At 40.4% G+C, this 15,674-nt stretch overlaps 1 long non-coding RNA gene across 2 annotated transcripts in view; it reads right to left on the bottom strand.

The window, feature by feature from the left end:
* Positions 1 to 5,062: 5,062 nt before the first annotated feature.
* The window catches only part of LOC142070635 (uncharacterized), a 59,000-nt gene continuing 48,388 nt past the window's right edge, over positions 5,063 to 15,674 (bottom strand). For both annotated transcript variants that reach the window (XR_012666568.1, XR_012666567.1), the window contains 4 exons: positions 10,516 to 10,580; positions 9,196 to 9,352; positions 7,867 to 7,928; positions 5,063 to 5,870 (listed from right to left, as the gene is read on the bottom strand). This is a non-coding gene — a long non-coding RNA (uncharacterized LOC142070635). The remainder of the gene's footprint in view (positions 5,871 to 7,866; positions 7,929 to 9,195; positions 9,353 to 10,515; positions 10,581 to 15,674) is intronic.

A 15,674-nucleotide genomic window follows, 5' to 3' on the forward strand; every position in this document is an offset into this window, starting at 1 on the left:
ACTATATGTACTGATTAGTGAGTCAGGGAAACATCCAGACCAGAAAGAGTACCTTGGAATGGGGTACCCTAGTCCCTGTCCTAAGTCACCATGACAAGATTGGAGGTTAAGTCCCCCCCAGGAATCCTAGGCCTAGGCTTGTCGGGGTTACAAGGACTGCCACACAAGAGAGTGGAAGGGGAGCCCTCGAGGTCAGTCAGGCCTCTGCGTAAAGGGAGTGGGAGTGAGGACTCAGATCCTTTCTCTAGCCAATTCCACTGGGGTAGTGTATAAGCCAGGAAAGTTCCCCACAATAGTGGGACCAATCCCCTGCTTACATAATTGGTGTTATGAACAGGATCTTATCCATAGGATTCACCCCATTGGTTTACTGATTGAGTTCTGGTGGTACTGTCCAAGTCTGGTTAAGAAAGCTACCATGGCTGGAATTGAAGAACTATGGACCCATTTGCTGAACTTCAGCACAAATGCTCAGAGCAGGCTGAGGCATTATAACAAGCTAGAATTGAACAGAGAGAATCCTTATTGCTGGCTAATGCAGTAATAGACCAACAGGCAGCAGAAGCTAAGAAATCCCTTACTATGTATGTCCCAAGGGAGCAGAAGGTCACAGAGTTTGGTGGCTTTCCAACTAGACCAGGAGACATTGATTGATTGATGATCCCTCGATACAAGGATGATCTCTACCAGAAAATTACATATGGGTCCTGAGATGACTCAGGAGTACAATCGTGTAACCGCTTATCAACCCTCAGTAGGTACAGACATTTTGTGACAGGCCAGCTGCCTGCTGGGAGAATGTTCTTTCTTTTTCCTACCTTCTCTCTCTTTTCAGCTTTGTGGGCAAGATGCTTCTCCTCGAAGCAGGCCACTGCCTGATAGAGGATATAACACCATTGGGATTGGTTGGTGGCTTGCTCCTCCCAGCTTGTGATGTCCATGTCAGTTTTCTTAAGATATGCTTTCAGTTCATCTTTGTAGTTTCCTCTGACCACCATGGGATCTCTGACCATGGATGAGCTGAAAGAAGACTTGTTTTGGGAGGCAAGAGTCTGGCATCCGCACACAATGTCCAGCCCAGCAAAGTTGGTGCATGAGGATCATTGCTTCAATGCTGACATTTGCTTCAGCGAGGATGCTGGTGTTAGTGCTGCGATCTTGCCACTTGATGCAAAGGACCTTCTGGAGGCATCATTGATAATACCTCTCCAAACTCTTGAGGTGCTGTCGATAGGTCACCCAGGTTTCGCATCCATAGAGAAGTGTAGGAGCAACAATTGTCTTATAGACCTGGATCCATAGGTTACAGGACCATTAAAATGCATCGGAGCAATTTACCAAAGGAAGCACTTGCACACTGTATCCTGTGCTGGATCTCACTGTCGATTTTTGCATTTTGAGAAAGTTGGCTACTGAGATAGAAAAAGTGTTCAACTGTCTCCAAAGTCTGACCCTCGATGGTTTTTGTGGTGGGTCATGAGCAAGGCCTGAAGCAGGTTGATAGAGCACTTTAGTCTTCTCAGTATTGAGTGAGAGTCCTAGAATTCTGTAAGCTTGTTCAAGAAAATCCAGCACAGACTGAAGGCCATTCTCTGTGTTCACAAGGTTATTGTGAAGCATATTGAAGATCAGTAATGGACACCCAAGAGCATTGATGGGCCAGGAGACATTACAGTAGAGGAGTGGATCAAGTCTGTGAAGGTGGCTATGCATGTGCTAAGAGTATCTGAAGAAGATTGTGTGGACTTCACAGAGGAACACCAATGGCCAGGTTAAGGCCACAGTAAAGTTCCTGGCAATGGCAGACAAGAAAGATATGGAAAAGGTATTTTAACTCCTAGAAGTGTATGGAGACAAGGTACCTATTGGAACCTGACTAAACGGGTTCTTTGAGAGAAAGCAGGAGGCCGGTGAAGCTGTCCCAGCATATGCATATGAACTCCAGGAGAGAATGAATAAAGTGGAGCGGTGAGACCCTTGACGAGTTCCAGACCCAGATACGGTTCTGAAAGAGTAGTTAGTGCTGGGGCTCTGGGATGATTCCCTCTGCCATGAAATGAAAAGGAAGTTTAAGGAAAAGCCTGGTAAAAAGTTCCATGAACTCATGCAAGCTGCCATTATGTGGTCAAAAGAAGAGGAAGTTCCTGTGGAAGAGATAGTCAAGTCTAACATCTGTACACAAAGTGGGGTCCTAGTGAATGCAACTGCAGGGGAAAAGGCCCTGTCCCAAACTGTTAAAATTGGAAAGTTTAAGTGCAGCTGTCTAAAAAGTGGTGCTCCAACTGGAGGAGATGCTGAAAATGATGACTGAGTTGATGAAAGAAAAAATCCCCATTAGTATGCCAAAGTGTCCAAGGGCACCGGGATCCCAAAGATCCCCACTGAAGGATGATCTGGGAAGGTATATTTGTTACACTTATGAAAGGCTAGGGCATACTAGTTGAGAATGTCCACTGAGAAGGAGAACAGAGTCCCAGGCACTCAAAACCAAAGGGATACCAGGAGTGAGCTGACCATCTATAGTTGAAGGCTAAGCAGTAGCAGAAGGATTCTTAGGCCTGTCCTTGGTGGAAAATCACTCTGCATAGAGTGATGAAAGGAATGTGAGCTGTGCCAGCATATCTAGTGACTTCTGTAAGTGACTAGATGTTTGTTAGATACTGGCTCAGAAGTCACCACCATTATGGAGTTGCATTTTGAAAAATAATTGAAGGACAAGGAACTGACCATGCACAGCACACAGTTTGTATGTCTAACAGCAGTTAATGGACTGGCAATGCTAGTGGTGAGATGCCTCGAAACAGACAGAGTACATGGGCCAGACACTGCCTAGAAAATTCATCTTCCTCCTGAAAGACAAAGCCTCTGAAAGAAGCCATATGGCAGAAGGAGTCCCAGGGATTCTAGGAATTAACATCATTAGTTAAAAAGAAAAGGAGTACTTGTGGCAGTCTCTAAGGTGCCACAAGTACTCCTTTTCTTTTTGCGAATACAGACTAACACGGCTGTTCCTCTGAAACCTGTCATCATTAGTTAGCTTAAGAAGATATTGTTGCCAGGAGAAAGACTCAGGAGGATGAACAGTCATGGGCATTCTAAGAAGAATGCTGTGCTGAGTAGAATACTGGCTCGAGCAGAGAGGCAGTCATTCTCGGGGCCCATGGGGCAGATTGGAAATGTTAAAGTGGGCAGAAGATAGAAAACAGTTATTCCTCCTTGGAGAGGGAAGATCCTTTACGAATGCTGCCGGGTACCAGGAAATACCAATGGATATGGAGTGCTTGGAGAGCCTACATCTGCGGCAATCCTACCTAATGGGCTATAGCCAGCCAATGTACTGATTAATGCCCTCAAAGGAAGAGTACCAGTAAGTTTTCTAAACTCAAGTGTGAAGGCTTTGGAGTTGCATCCTTGAAACAGAACTGCAGAGGCACACCAGCCTGAGGAAGTAGTTCCTCAGATGAAGGTAACATTTGAAGAGAATGGAATGAGCTGTGGATGACAAGGAGGAGGAAGGGAGGACAAGTTTCCTTTCCTCAAGAAAGATGTGGTGGGAGGCTGCCAGTTCCAGTTCAAGCGCTGGCCAAAGGGCTGATTCCTGCACAGGTGGCTAACTTAGAGAATCATCAAGAAGTCTTTTCTAAGGATGACTTTTTGATGACCGGGTCAAAGGTGTCCATGACAGGCAGCGAAGTTGCTCTCAGTACAATTAAAGACACAGCCCAAAGTAGGGAAAGGACTTATGATTGCAAGGACAGTTTACATCTTCAGTATTTTCTTTGTGGTTTTATTATACCTGTGTTAGTCCCCGGATATTCTTCAATATCTTCCATTGTTGTTTGCAATGTTGTTGTAACCATGTTGGTCCCACTTGTGTCTTGAATCTTCAGTATCATCACTATAACACTGTTATTGACAAAAGGGATGAATTAACTATAGGAGTGCTGATATTGGGATGTAGAGTCCATATTCATTTTACTGTCTAATGTACTGCTTTTAGGTCCTGATTCAGTAAGTATATGCCTATGGGACTTAAGCACATGATTAAAGGTGAGCATGTGCTTAATTGTTTTGCTAAATAATCACCTTAGCTATTAATTCTGCTGCTTTACTAGACCCATATTCAACAAGGTTTTTAGTCAGTGGAACTACTCAAATGTCTGAAGCTACAATCAGGCTTTAGTACCTTGTTGAATCAGAACAGTAACCTGTGCTATAGTGAGGTGCTTAGGACTTCCCAGGATTCCAGGAACAGGTCATCTGCAATCAGGTTAACTATGTCCTGCATCTCAAAACTATTGTCAGTTCCTCAAAATTGTAGTAGTAGTAGTACTCTCTGCTCAGCACCCTCTTCCGCTATGTGTATTTTTAATTAATAATAAACTTGCTTATTTCTAGACTTTAGTGAGCATATCAGGTAGCATCAAAATACTTCTGTTTTTTTTTTAAAAGAGTCACACTGGAACTCAATTAGTCACAGAAAAAAGGTATGAAACATGCTCTGAACCATGATTTATTATAATTAAATTGCATCATACGGCCACAATAATAAGATATTGAACACCACTAAATATGTGTTATTGAAAGAGAGCTAGAAATGATTATCCAGCTCCAGTGTTTGGAGAACTCAGAGTCTTGTTGTGAATCACTTTATATGCAACTTGGAGGTTACCACATTTTGGTGTGCAATTCAGACCAGTATGACATTATGTCACTGTTTGTCCTGGTATCCTGAATGCTTTAAAATGCTCTTCTGCTGTTGCTTCTTGTCTGGATGCTCACAACCAGCATACAAGCATGCATTAAGTGTCTATGTTAAGCATTGCTGATTCAGCAACTCTGACTTTAGCAGCCAGCTTGTTATTCCACAGTCACATGCAGGTCTCCACCTGCCTAGGTTACTACTAGCCAAGTGATTCCAACACACTCCCAGGCCTGAATTTCCCCAAAACCATGCTCTGAAGTGTCCAGCCCTTTCCTGGACCTATCAGGAATAATGAAGTTCATGTAAAGAGCTAGCTACATTAACTGGAGTTAACAATTACTTCCATTCATGGGTTGGTTTAGATTAAAAGTAAAACAAGTTTATTAACAAAAGAACATAGGTTAAGCGATGTCAAGGAAAAATATAGGTAGAGATGGTTACAAACAAAAGTGAAAACATATAAGTAAAAGTCTAAATCTTATTTTAGGAAGGTACAGTCTTTTTTTCAGTCGGTTCTCTCACCAGTTAGTCTTTGCCCATCATGGCTGACTATCTCTCAGTCAGGACCTTCAACAGAAGTATGAAGTGCTGGTTTCCTTTGTTGTATCTCTATTCAGTTCCCTTTGATTGCAAAACCCATCTTTCTCAGCTTGCAAGAGCTCTGGCCCCATGTGTCTGTCTAGTGATGGATGCCAAGGTGGCTTCTTTTCTCTTCTTACATTATATTCCCAAAAAACAGTTTTGTCTCCAGACTCAAAAGTACTTCATGCTGTTCTTCCCTTCCTGTCCGTTTATAATCTCCAACAGACCTGCCTGATTTAAACACCTTATAGTCACAGACTTTAAAGTGTAATAATTGTGAATATTCATAATTACTCATCATGGTACTACATACATTTTACAATGACATTAACATCTACTGTGCCATTAGCTTTCATAAGACCTTATTTGATATACCTTTAAACTATAATAATATGGTGTACAATCAGTTTATCCAATTGCTCATCATTTGAGGTTCAGATTCTGTGTCTTTATACCTCAGATAAAGTTTCTCTCTTCTGCTGGGATGTAGCTGCCATGCTGTCTTCTGCTGCACTTGTTAGCTTGATAGCTTTGTTTACTTTATATGTAAATAGACCTTCATTGCCTCTGCCTGACAAACCACCTTGAAAGACAAACAAATATACATTCCTTTTTCTAGGGAAGACTGTGCTTATGCATTGCTTGCTAAATACAGTTTAAGAACATAATTCTAACATCTATCCATAACTTTTTGTATATATGCTGTACATACATCACAAAGTAATATTAATGATCAGTGAATTATTAGTTTTCCAATGAAATTGTTTTGACACTTTTTAGATACATAGAGCCTATCTTTAAACAGCGGGCACTGAAGATAAAACATTCGGCATTGCAGATAAAAAAGGACTGTGGGACAGTCAAGGGCCACCTAATCCTAGAATAGATAAGGGCTCTGCAGAATTTCTTGTGAGACACCATTCTGCAAAATGAATGCAGGTCACATCAACATAATACTGAATCTTCTTTTGTGAAACTTGTATTGACTCCGTTAAAAAAAATAAATACTAATGTTTCTCTGTAAGACAGAGTGTCACTAAGATACCAGCAGTCCTGTGAGCTAGCCTAAAAGCCAGCAAATGACAAATTCTGTCATTTTTACTGCAGTTTTTACTACTGATTTTATTACTTTAGCATCCAATCTTTTTAAAGGGCCAAATCTTCAATTGGTGTAAATTGACATAGGTCCATTGTCAACAGTTAAACAAACAACCCTTCCCTTTTCATTTAGGGTCTGATCCAACTTCCATTAAATACAGAGATTGGTGACTTCAATAGGAGATGGATTGAGGCCCCAGTCAAGTTTTATTTGCATAGTGTCTCTGAGGTCATTCTGTTCATTCTTTATTTGTTGGTCTTTATAGCTTATGCAGTCTTCCAGGAAAAGAAAGTGAGACCCTGCATGAAAATTTCTAATGTGTTCAAAAATAAAATTATTTCAAAACACTAAAAATAACCTTTCAAGAGTAATTATTATATTGTCAAACTGGGACATACCCTTTTTTCAATTCCAAGGTACATTTTAACTGAATCTAAATAACTAGACAAGCAATTTTTAATATTTTTTCCTCAAGAGTTACACCAGTTGAAGTGCCTCTGTCTTGAAGGCATCTTTCACCTTGGTATCCAAGTGCTGAAGTACAAATTATTAATGTTTTGTAAAGTATCATCAATATTCCTTGTTAACTCAGCCTTTCTGTGACAACCCATTACAGATTATGAGGAAGAATATTCCTCTCATGCTGTACATGTGCAAGACATGAGGAAATTTCAGTTCATTATTTTTATTTATATCAATCCATTATATAAAAATTAGTCATTTTAATGGCTTTTTAAAATATAATTGCCTGGATATTGATAGTTATGCAGTGTATTAATGGTTTTATTAGTAACAAATGCACACATTATCCATTTATACATCTCTCCTATGTATGACTAGAAGGTGGAATCTAAGATTGGTAATCAAATATTAGTAGATTTACATTATTGAATTGTGTATACTGAATTTCTAAATGGCAGAACAAAACTGTGCACTTTGATTATGAGAACAGGAAGTGTTTGCCCTAACCATAAATAAATATCGGTAAATGATAGACACTTTTGAATTCCATAAAAATAGAATATTTAACAACTAACTTTAAACTTACAGTCCAGCTTGCTTTGGGTTTGCTTACCCTCTTATTCAATAAATACAGTTTTCCTCCATGTTTAGCTAGCATGCGTAATATATTTATTAATATTAGTACACAATATGGTACTGTTCATAGCAATGCCATGATTATAAAAAATATTTTGTGCTTGTGGGAAATTAATCAACCTCATCCTATGTGAGTAATGGGAAACACTGATTTGTTCATAGAAAATGTATATTTTCCTGTGATGTGGTAATTATTTTATTAAATTTCCTTTTAAAAATGACCATTTTTTGTTTTATTTTATCAGAATGTTTGGGGCTTTGCAGCCAAAATATATTGTTATGAAAATGAATAGCTACAAGAAAGGCAGCATTATCTCAGCACTGAAGTATAAGCCTCCCCCATCTCCTTGACTTTAGTGATTTAAATCCAAAATGAACTCACCCTTGAAATGTCTTAGATTCCATTTTCTTTCAGAAATGAGAACAGTCATTGCGCTCTGAATACTGAAAGAGAAATGGCATAGTTCTGTGCTAAAACTCTTATGGCTAGTATTCTTTCTATTAGACATAAAACTCTCTCTTAAAACATTGCAAATTTATTCAGAGTCAGTCTTAAAGTTTCTGGTGCCTTGTACAAGAATGATCCTTGCACAAAGGGTGCTCCTCAGTGGGACCACAGCTCTCCAACCCCTTCTCCTTTGTAGCCTCTTTGCTGAAGGATCAGAATCCAAGAGGTTTTAGATGCCCTGCTCAGTTGTTAGAAGAATGCCTGCATACAGAGGAATGTTTTGTAACATACAAGGAAGGTGATAAGACTCTGGCTCAGCCTCAAATCTGATGACAATTGGTTCTACCTTTGTGAACCCTTCATTGAGAAAGTACAAGCCCCTGTCCCTGCTGGGGACAAGGTCAACCTAGTGTATTCAAAGTTTCACTTTAATCTCCCATGGCTAGAAGTGCTCCTGAGCAGAGATATGAATGTCACTAAAAGCTGAACACTTTCAAGTAAGCGTCTCACAGTACTACTTTTTAAAAAGTGACTTTGGAGAAAATTATTACTATTTATTATTTGTATTACACTAGCAACTAAAGGCCCCAACCAAGACAAAGATCTGTGGTGTTTGCATAGGGCCAACACAGTAGGGTACAGTCCCAGTCCTGAAGAGCTCACGTTCCAATAGAAAAGACAAGGGTGGGAAGGGAAACAAAGGCATAGGGAGGTCAAATGACCTACTCAAGGTCACACAACAGATCAGTTTCAGAGCCAGTAATAGATCCCCTTAGAATATGAAACAATGGAAGATAAAATTGATTGCCAGGATTTTAGGCTTTTCTTGTTTAGCAGTAGTCTTAGTATGTATATCTAATGTAAATGGCAAAAGGATTTAATTTAAAGGGGGAGGGATAGCTCAGTGGTTTGAGCATTGGCCTGCTAAACCCAGGGTTGTGAGTTCAATCCTTGAGGGGGCCATTTAGGGCTCTGGGGCAAAAATTGGGGATTGGTCCTGCTTTGAGCAGGGGGCTGGACTAGATGATCTCCTGAGGTCCTTTCCAACCCTGATATTCTAAAGATAATCTTAATCACCATTCCCTGACACAGAACTAATGTATTTAGTCAGAACCCAGGGGACTATTCAATTAATAATTGCTATCCTACATGAATAGATAGCAGAATTGACCCCATTATATTATTAAACTTGTTTTCTTGGGTTTTTTTTTTGTTTTGATTTTTTTTAAGCCATCTTGTTTCAGAATCCTCCGTCTCTCTCACCTGGGTGTTAATTGTTGTCACCATGTCTCTTTGAAGATGTGGGTGGTGCTGAGGATCAGAAGTCACGTGTACTCTGAGCTGTGTGACATGAATCACATTAACAGTCGACTTCATTGATGACATTTGACACGACTGTCAGTAGACCTGTCTAACTGCTCTATTAACAAAGTGGGGTGAAAGAGACTTTTGGAAAAATAGAAAATGTGTTGATATTTTACAAATACAATAGTTCATCCATCTGGAAGCTTATTACTGACTAATGTTACTACAATTACTAATATTACTATAATCACATTACATTGGTGTAGATGACTGCACAAGGTAGAGAGCAGCAGAGAATCTGGTCCAATATCTTCAGTTCTAAAAAAGGGGAGAATTCTGTGGGTTTAATTCTGCAGTCCCTTACACTGATCAGTCATTGCTTTGACTTCATTGGAATTATTTCTTATTTATCCTGGTACAAGAGAGAGGAGCATCAGAACCTGTAAATTTGCTGAGCCTTCCAAGGTAGCAGAGCAATTTATAATGCACCTTAGTGAGCAGCAGATGGTTGAACAAGTTTTTTCTTGTCTGAGTGATCAATAATGAGCTGGAAGGACCTTTTGGAGAAAAGTACACCTATTGAGCAATGCCAGGCTATTTCTGTTGATGTGATTCAGGCCACTGGAGTCATCTGGATGGTAGCTAGGTTGCCAGGGGTATTGACAGTCTAAAACTTCTTGGGAGAATATGATCCACTCATTGGCAATCTACTTGCATTGACTTGCTAATTGAACAAAATCCTTTTGTTAGTCAAAGCTCTGGATGGCTCAGCTGATAAGTGAATTGGTTTTAAATGAAATATTTTAAAAATCTGCTCATCATTTACTGTATGCACTTAGCAAAACCTTAATATGGCCATAGATGTAGTACAGCTTACAGATCTACTGGTAGATGTCTCAGGTAGCACATGACCAGGATTCATCATTTAATTTAATCTGCTGGTTGAATCATTAGCTTCCCCAGCCTGGGTACTGATGGAGAACGCAACATGAATGTTGATCCATGCCTCCCCTCCCCCCCCAGTTTACATTGATGAGATTTATCATACAGCAAATATTGTTAGACAAAATAGATTTTTTTCTTTAACAGAGACAATTGTGTTTAATTATTCCTTTAATTCTCATCATTGCAACTTTGTATAATATGAAGTAGCTCAATGTTGGGAAAACAGAGAAAAAAGATATTGGCTGCTTTTTAAAATTCATAGCCTGAGAAACTCCTTATCAGCTATACTTTATGAATAATGGATCTTTCTGCAGAGATGTGGAGATACCATACCTAAATAATCTACCTTTGCCTTGATCTCTTTTTGACATCACAATGGGATCCAGGTCCTAGGGCTACTACAATACAAATAATGAATAACAAATATTATACATTGAAACAGGATGTATGCTTAAAAACCATGATTTTCACATGTACCTGAATGTCTTTGTCTTATTTGTGCTAAAACATGGAGGTTAATTCTTTTGAAATATTACCTCCATAAGGCTGTACAATTGTTTTCAGGTGTGATAACAACAACAAAAAACATGGCAGTAACCTATTGGAAAGTAAGTGGATAAAAATAAAACAAACTCTACCAGTCGGAAGGCAGGAACACCCATAGATGGAAACTGTATTCATTGCTGGCATATTCAACCTAGGTCTACATCCAACCAAGTGCATTCTACAGTAAATACAGGAAAATTGCTAGAAACAAGACTGTTTGGAAATCCATATAGTCTAGCTACAACAAAGGCTATATAATGGGACCAGAAATACTAATTGAGGCTAAATATTAAAGGGTTCAAACTGTTGAAGTCAAAAGCAGGGGAAGATGAGCAACTATATCCTGGAAGGCACACAGACGGAAAAAATGTGCTTTCAAAAATATTGATCAGTCCTCTGATATTTCTCAAGTCTAATTCTGGCTCTACAGTCACCCAGCCTATGTGTTCGCTTTTGAGTTTTGTCATGTTTTCTACTGCTGTTTGCTTTCTCTGTTGTGCTTAACCTCCAGTGTAGATGCTTTTGGTGAAGGCAAGTAAGATGAATAATGAGAATTTCAGCCTTCATTGATCCTAGTTACTTTATGTCCTTCTCCATGAACATGCTAATCTAGGGGTTAAAGTAAGAAGTATAGAGGGGGATTTACATCAGGGGAAGATATATGCAAATAGAAAGCAGCTTAAACAAGGGAAAATATTCTAGCATTCTATGAAAGATTAGCTCGGTATCATTTACACACTGTTTCCATAGAATCATAGAATTGTAGGTCTGGAAGGGACCTCAAGTGGTCTTCTAGTCCAGTCCCCTGCACTCAAGGCAGGACTAAGTATTATCTAGACCAGGGGGTTCTCAAACTTCATTGCACCGCAATCCCTTCTGACAACAAAAATTACTACAGGATTTCAGGATGGAGGACTGAAGCCCGAGCACCCCCAAGGCCTGCCACCCCAGAGGGTTAGAGTGGGGCAAAGCCAAAACCCCACCTCCCCAGGCCGGGGGGCCAAAGCCAAAACCCAAGGGCTTCAGCCACAGGCAGGGGGCCTGTAACCTGAGCCCTGCTGCTCTGGGCTGAAGCCCTCAGGCTTGGGCTCTTGCCCTGGGCCCCAGCAGTCTAAACTAGCCCTGTCAACCCCATTAAAATGGGATCACAACCCACTTTGGGGTCTTGTCCCACTGTTTGAGAACTGTTGATTTAGACCATCCCTGACAGGTGTTTGTCTAACCTGCTCTTAAAAATCTCCAATGAAGAAGATTCCACAACCTCCCTAGGCAATTTATTCCAGTGCTTAACCACCCTGACAGTTAGAAAGTTTTTCCTAATGTCCAATTTAAACTACCCTTGCTGCAATTTAAGCCCATTACTTCTTGTCCTATCCTCAGAGGTTAAAGAGAACAATTTTTCTCCCTCCTACCTGTAACAATCTTCTATGTACTTGAAAACTTATCATGTCCCTCTTCAGTCTTCTCTTCTCCAGACTAAAGAACCCCAATTTTTTCAATCTTCCCTCAGAGGTCATATTTTCTAGACCTTTAATCATTTTTGTTGCTCTTCTCTGGACTTTCCTAATTTGTCCAAATCTTTCCTGAAGTGTGGTGCCCAGTTAAGGCCTAATCAACATGGAGTAAAGCAGAATTACTTCTTTCGTCTTTTCCTGCTCATACATTCCAGAATGATGTTCGCTTTTTTGCAACCGTGGTCCACCATACCAGAGACTGGGAATGATGAAGAGGTCTAAAGAAGAGCTGAAAATCAGAAGTAAGGACCATTCTATTGTTACAAAATAATCAAAGAGCTTATCAGTATGACCCTGCAGTTTTAACTGACAAAAAAATGTACAAAGTTAATGTAGCCAGTTCTGTTTCAGCCATCTCTAGGTAATGACTTGGTAGAGTCTGCCCATTCCATTCATAAAACAGGGATTTCAGTTGGGAACAAAGAATAGACCAGTGAACCAAAAATACCTTCTCAAGGTCAAACACTAGATTTTTTTTTTAAGATTCACACTTAAAAATGTAAAGCGTAATGTAACATTTTAAAATTAATTTTAGCATTATGTTTTCTATGCATTGTTTGTGTGTGTGAGAGAGAGATAAGCTTGTAACTGTGTAACATTATATCTCTTCTGAATTTGTACTCCCTGCAAGCTGGTGTTTGTGCTGTGAAAAGGTGCCCTGATAAAGGAGATACTACTGTACATCTCAGTGGATTATTTTGCATGATATATTGAGACAGATATGAATATGCATAACATACTCAAGGAAACAGGATTTTATTTGAAAGTCTACATAAACTGAAATTCTAGGTCAAATATTATTTATACATTGTAAACATTCTTAGACTGCTTTAAGTTTAATTACAAGTGTAGCCTGAAACAATGTAATTAACACAATTACTGTTTGCTTTGCATATCTTGACCCTAAGTAATAATGGAAAGTTATCACTAGAATTTAACAGTACTAATTACTATTAATTAGTTTACACTGTATAGCTTAAGGAAAAACAACAAATCCCCAAAGACAAGGAAATCCCACATCAGAACAGTCCTCTAGGAAGGTTCAGATATAAACTTCAATGCTTTTGGCATTTATAAATTATTTGGTTGATTATAACAAAGACAGTTTGACATTTACAAACAATGCAAGGTCTCTCTGCCTGTGTATACTAAGAACATGAGATAGTTGTTTCTACACTTGTTAGCACTTTCATTTACTTGAAATATTGCAGATTCTGACCCCACAATAAAATACAGTGAATTCACTGTATAGGCACAGTATTCTTCAGCAAAGCACCAAAAGTAAAAGTTTGGAGCCTATCTGCCTGCTGCCATCTTGAGTCATACAAAAGCCACATCATTTCTGGCATGATGCATCACATCTAAGGAATTTGACAAAATGTGTTGTGCTCAAACACTAGCTAAAAGGCTAAATTCAGCAAGGTACATTTGTGGGGCTAGACAAGAATATAAGACTCAAAATGCCTCTTAGGCACACTTGGACAAGCTGTAGACAAAATATATGTTTCACTCCAAATGAACTAAGCATTCATATATAATTGCTTTTTTGCATTTACTTTCCTGCCATTGCTAATCATCAGTCATGATCCTGCACATGCCCCTCCTCCCTGCCCATCCAACTGGAAAGATAACCCCTGGAGGAGTTAGGGGAGGATCAAGCTTGTCTGGGGCCTTCCTGCTGCCCAGAATACATGAGGATACTGTGGGCTGGGAGGAGAGCTGGGGATGAGGTGAGATTTTTCTGCCTCTCCCTGCTCCCATTGTCCAGGCTGGGGAGTGGTGGAGGAGACGGTTCCTTTTCTCTCATGCACCCACCCCCACTTCCTTCATATGAATCCCTCCATGCATTGTGCACTGTGGCTACTGCATTTCTTCACATACAGTCACACCCTGCCCTTACCTCCATGTCCCACAATGGAGGCATTGTCTAAACTGTGTCTCCAAGATGCTGTGGGTCTAACCCATCACAGATTTTGGAATCAGAAAGAATTTTTTCACTCAGGTCAAGACTGAGGTGGTGTCTGATGAGCTTGCTTTGTGCCAGCCTGGTAGCATCCTGGAGGTCAGGTTTTAGGTTCAGAAGGAGTAAGGGCAGCATTTAAAAGTTGTAAATTTATAAATAGAATTCATAACTGTCACCCCTTGAAGTGGGTGTCTGGTATAGGTGAGTGTCTCAAAGGGGCCAGCTCCCAGAGGTAAATATGGACCAGAGACTGGGAGATAACTGATGGATCCTATTAGCCTGGAGGAAGAAGGGGAAACCTTAAGACTTTGCACACTTTGGTACCCTTTCTATATACCCTCATTTCACCCACCAATACTCCATCTTGCAGGGGGAAGTGAGATGGGATGAATTGGGGGGGGGGGGTTAGACTAAAGGAGGACAACCTTGAATACTGGTTATTTGTTATAGGGGCCATTTTGCACCACACTGGCCCCAAATAAATGCCTGGTATTTTGCCATTACCCCATACCAAGGAATTACAGTTAATTAAGTTAGGGCATGACCTTCTGCTTTAAAATATATCCCTCAGTCTGTGTTTCATTCTCCAGTATGTTCTGATCAACTCTAGAAAAAACATGAAAGCAGGAAAAAAATTCTAAAAGTGTGAAAGTGACATTTCCACACTTTCTGAAAAAAGTTTCCATTTTTGATTTTCAAATTACTTTTCATTTTGATTTTTTATATTTTATATTTTATATAATATGTTATATATTATAAAAATACAAAATAAAATCTTTTTTGATTTTGTAGAAGCAAAATATGTTCATGACACAAATTGACTTTTTTCCTTCAGGGAGAACTTCTAAATTTGGGGATTTTGCTGTGATTTAGGGAAAAAAGCCAAATTTCATAATCCTTCACAAAACAAAGCTCTATTTACTACAATGGATAGTCCCATTAAAAAAGTATTACCCCAGAGGGCTGCTCTAACTCAGTGGTTTTCAAACTGTGGGTTGCGTCCCAGTACTGGGTTGTGGAATGTAATGCACTGGGTCGCGGCGGCTCTGGTCAGCACCACCGGTCGGCAGTGCTGCCCGGATAAGACAGGCTAGTTCCTACCTGTTCTGACATCGCTCTGTGCCCCGGCAGTGGCCAGCAGCAGGTCCGACTCCTGGGGGGGGAAACGGGTCTCAGCATACTGCCCCTGCACCAGCTCTGCCCTCCCATTGGCCAGTTCCTGGCCAATGGGAGCTGGGGGGGGCAGTGCCTATGGATAAGAGCCACGCAGAGCTGCTTGTGCGCCTCCGCCTAGGCGCCGGACCTGTTGCTGGCTGCTTCTGGGGTGCAGTGCGAGGACAAGGAGGAAGCCTGCCGTAGCACCCCCTCTGCACCATTGACCAGGAGCCACCCCAGGTAAGCCTGTGCCCCAACCCTGTGCCCCAATCCCCGTCCCAGCCCTGAGCTCCCCCCAAACCCAGAGCCCCTTC

This window comes from Caretta caretta, chromosome 1 (assembly GCF_965140235.1).
Source record: "Caretta caretta isolate rCarCar2 chromosome 1, rCarCar1.hap1, whole genome shotgun sequence".
NCBI classification, from domain to species: Eukaryota; Metazoa; Chordata; order Testudines; family Cheloniidae; genus Caretta; species Caretta caretta.